The sequence below is a fragment of the Haliaeetus leucocephalus genome, unplaced genomic scaffold, assembly GCF_000737465.1.
Source record: "Haliaeetus leucocephalus isolate CR32 unplaced genomic scaffold, Haliaeetus_leucocephalus-4.0 Scaffold140, whole genome shotgun sequence".
Classification (NCBI taxonomy): Eukaryota; Metazoa; Chordata; class Aves; order Accipitriformes; family Accipitridae; genus Haliaeetus; species Haliaeetus leucocephalus.
The window spans coordinates 16,755,516-16,759,967 of record NW_010972576.1 but is presented as its reverse complement, the minus strand read 5'-3'; the positions used below and the strand labels follow the sequence as shown (position 1 = coordinate 16,759,967).

The following is a 4,452-nucleotide window of genomic DNA, read 5'->3' as shown; positions in this document are numbered from 1 at the left end:
TCCAACACTGGATCCAGGACTGGGGATATCTCCCTCCCTCTCTCTCTCTCTTTTTCTCTTTCTTTTCTCTTCAGAGTGACCTTAAAGCTACTGAGTAGCGGTTAAAATTGTTAAGTAACTCAAGGCCGACCTTGACTGCCCATAAAGCTGCATAGCTCAGGTAGATATAGTTGTGAAAGTGCCAACATTTGCATAATACTTGTTTCTATAGAAATTTTCCATTAAAGTTAACAAGTATTATGCAAATGTTGGCACTTTCACAACTATATCTACCTGAGCTATGCAGCTTTATGGGCAGTCAAGGTCAGCCCTGAGTTACTTAACAATTTTAAACACTACTCAGTAGCTTTAAGGTTACTCGGAAGAGAAAAGAAAGAGAAAAGGAGAGAGAGGGAGAGAGAGAGATCACCAGTCCTGGATCCAGTGCTGGAACTGCCAACGGCGGTATTCAGCATAGAGAGCCCCAGAGACTCGTACGTGCCCCTCTTTATTGGCCCCAGTTCCTGGACTTCTGGAACCTTCTCTTGCCCCAGTTCCAGGAGTGGTTGAGACACCAGTCAGTCAAGAGGAGTGACACCAGCCCTCTCCCTGTGACTAGTTCCTGGATTTCTGGAACTTTCTTTCGGGGCATTGTCCAGGCTCACAGTACAATAACTTGGGACTTGTTCCTTACACCACTCTGTGGCTCAAACACTCCAAGACCTTCTTTGACCATGGTGATCTGTACGTAGCGGATAAGAATCGCAGAACAAAAAGAAGAGAGAAGGCGAGAGATCATACATTTAACTACTGCAAGGCCTAATGTCAAAACCAAAAACCCACACAGTATCGTAAGGGCAACATTTACAAGCCATTTTCCCCACCCCGTGAGTCTGAGAGACTTCAACAATGATGTAATCCATGACCCTTCAAACCAGTTCCTTGGTCGCATTGCCTGGAAGAGTTCTCCAGTCTGTGCAGCAATTTTCCTCATCTTGCGTGCCTCTTCTCAGTGGTGGCGTTGTATATGGTGACACAGCATTCTCCCTCTGTCAGGTTCAACATTCCACATACTCCTCGTTCTTTCAATAATATGCATGTCCAAGGTTAGCCAGTTTTGCACAGCCACCTTTGACACCTGTTGAACTTGCAAATCCAATTCCCCAAAAGCATGCTCAGACCAATGGGTCAAAGTATGTAACCGCCAGGTCAAATTTTCTAAGACAAACTGGTGCTTTTTTAGGGTTACATATGGAGCAAATATATTTTCAAGCATAAGGGAAGTTTTTACCCCCCAGGTATAATAATCAGGTGTTTTAACCTGAGGTGCTTGAACATCTCACTTCCTCCGGCCATTGTTATAGTCGTTATAATAGTCAAATGTTCTGGAGGGACACATTGAGGGAACACCAATGGCACATCATAAACCAAAAACAGTTAAGTGAGAATCCATCTTCCCATCTGAGCACCCCCATAAAGTTCCCCATGGAGCAGGGTAGAGCATGGTGAAGCATTGATAAAAGTCATCCTGGGGCACCCATGTCCCTTGTAGATCTGTATCCCAAACCCTTTGGTGTTCTGAACCACGGCTGGTAGGAACACCACATTACAAACTAAGGGTAGCATTAGTCAGGGTTGCATTACACCATGGATCACTATTCCTAAAACCATAAGAGAGGTAGCCCCAACACATATCCCAAATAAGGGTTCTGGTCTCAGGGAGAAGCCAGGTATCAAAGGGACCGCCTGCGCCAGTAGAAAAATTTACAATATGGGTACAATTAAGAAGGGATGACTCATCCCATTGTGGGGGTTCAAAAAATGCCTTATCCATTGGGGGATCATTTTCCTCCCAGAAAAAATGTTTGATGGACCAAGCGCACTCATATTGAGTGTGGTTAATGAGGGACCTGGTATCAAGTTGATGAGGAAGTTGGATACACCAACCAGGGCTCCAAGGAATGTTATAAGGGTGTTCTAATGGGTTTTCTTCAGGAGGCGGTGGCCACCAAGTAACAGCAGAACAGGATTTGGGGGTCAGTTTCTGACAGTGAGTCTGATCCCACCATTTAGCTGTGGAATTTGGGATTGCAAAAAGTTCTTCTGGACAGCGGCTAGTCAATTTGAGTAAAGGGACTTGGTATCCCCTTCATAACAGCAACGGGGTTGCTCATGTCCACTGGTAACATGTTTGATACCACAAATCGGCCTCACTATCATTTTCGAGTGGGAATTGATAAAAGGCATGTTTGTTCTCCATGTTCCATTTTTATGTAATTTACCTCTCGGTTGGTCTTCAAAAGGAGAAGCTACCTCCCCCCATGCACAGTTTCTGGTGCAATTGCAACTTGCGGACTGCAGTTGTGTGCCCAATACTTTTGTGACATTTAACCACATAAGGGCAAATCTAAAACCTGCTCCTGTTGATGTTTGGGGATCTACACAAACCCCTTGGTCGGTCCTGTTCCAAATTCGCGCAAAACCTATTACCAATTCCCATGCCAAGTTGGGTTGGTTATCCAAATTCCCAGTCGACTGAGACAAGATTATACATCCACAAAGTAAGAATACAAACTTCTCCCACACCGTCTTTCCCTTGTAAAGAACAAAACCAGGCCTAATAAAATCAGACAAACAATGCAATGGGTCTCTTTATGCTGAATGCCCCCATTGGCAGGTCCAACACTGGATCCAGGACTGGTGATATCTCCCTCCCTCTCTCTCTCTCTTTTTCTCTTTCTTTTCTCTTCCGAGTGACCTTAAAGCTACTGAGTAGCGGTTAAAATTGTTAAGTAACTCAAGGCCGACCTTGACTGCCCATAAAGCTGCATAGCTCAGGTAGATATAGTTGTGAAAGTGCCAACATTTGCATAATACTTGTTTCTATAGAAATTTTCCATTAAAGTTGATGCTTATGTATGGACCTTGAGTGTTATCTCGCCTTAGTCCACACGGAAGGGGATTTGCGAATCTGAGTCACTTGCTCCTCCCCACAGGTGGGGCATGACAGGGGTGGCTGGGTTATCTGAGCCTTGAATCGAGCACTTAATTAAATCAAACAAATCAGGTACCTGCTGAGTGAGGCAGAGTCTGTTACTGCATGCTGGAGGCTGCAGAGAAAACCCTGAGACCTGAAGTCATGCTTTGTGGATGCGAGCCTTGGTTTCCTCTGGATGGGAAGCTGGGTGCAGAGTCCTGGGGCATTCCAGCCCCTTCCGAGGTTGTCCAGAGCAGAGCTGCAGGGTTAATACAAAAAGTGCCTTTAGATACAGCTTAAATACAGCTTCTCTACAGCCTGTGCAGGGGAGCCTGATCTCAACTGAGGTCTAGAGGTAGTAGTGAAATATAAAAGAGCACCCAAGTTACTTATGTTTATTCTTTCTACTTTTCTTCCACAGATGTGTAATGCTTTCTTGTCAGGCCTGTCAACAGAAAAGTTCAACATACTAAAAAAGCAAACAAAAAGCCTCAACTTCACAAGAAACTGTTTAAAATACCAGTGGAACCATGCTTAATTAACTGTCTTGTGTCATGTTGCGTAAGTGACAGACTCTTTTTTTTTTTTTTCCTCTTAGTGGTTTCCACAGTTCTGTGCATGGGTGCCATCCCGATTTAATGACCTAGAATTATGTCTAATTGCTGCTCTACTATTCCTTCCCACACCATGCAGGGCAAGGAACTTTTCTCATGATAACAGTGCCTTAGCTTTTTATTTTTTTATATTGTTGTTTTCACTCATATGCTTTTATGCCCTGATCTGAGGTCTCTTAAAATGCATCTGTTCCATAGCATGGAAAGAGAATGACTTGCCACATCTTGCACTGTGAAAATGGCTCCCCAAAGGATGGAGTTTCCCCAGGCTGGTTGGACATTTGCAAAGCGAGTGCCGTCCAAGAGATGTGTCTAGCCTCCCTCTACTCAGTAAGGGGTCAGAGCACTTCTGGGGCACAGGAGGATTGATTCTGAATGTTTGACATCGGTTACATAAATCAAGCCCTAAAATGACTTGTTTTTTCCCCCTTATTGACTTATAAAGGGTGAAGACAAGTAACTGCAACATAAGCACATACCCCCAATATGCATAAGGCAAAAGATGAAACATATCCAAAACACCTACATTGTAATAGTTCTAGTACCTGAAGGAAGATATGGTAAAAGGAAGTATCAGGGCCAGAGGTGGATAGAGAGAAGCAGGAGAGGATAAAGGACAGCACACCAAACCTATCATGTAGCTCAAACAATGCCACACCAGGCAGTACAAAAAAACCCCCATGAGGTGTGTGTTAGAACATGCTCTGCCTAGTTAATCTGCATCTCATTTTCAAGTTTCTAAACCAAAACGCTTGCCCTGCTCCACCTTTTCTACCAAAGCACAATCCTAGAGTGGTGCTTTTTGGCATGAGGAGCATATGGAGCACAGCACTAAGCTATGTTGCTCCAGCATCTGAATATCCAGCAACTCCCATTTTGGCA

The 4,452-nt window shown here is 44.2% G+C and overlaps 1 protein-coding gene across 1 annotated transcript in view; it reads right to left on the bottom strand.

The window, feature by feature from the left end:
* The window catches only part of HGSNAT (heparan-alpha-glucosaminide N-acetyltransferase), a 26,035-nt gene extending 22,863 nt beyond the window's left edge, over window positions 1-3,172 (bottom strand). Inside the window, exon 1 of the mRNA XM_010586256.1 lies at window positions 3,051-3,172. The gene's annotated coding sequence lies outside the window, so the exon portion shown is untranslated. The remainder of the gene's footprint in view (window positions 1-3,050) is intronic.
* Window positions 3,173-4,452: the final 1,280 nt, after the last annotated feature.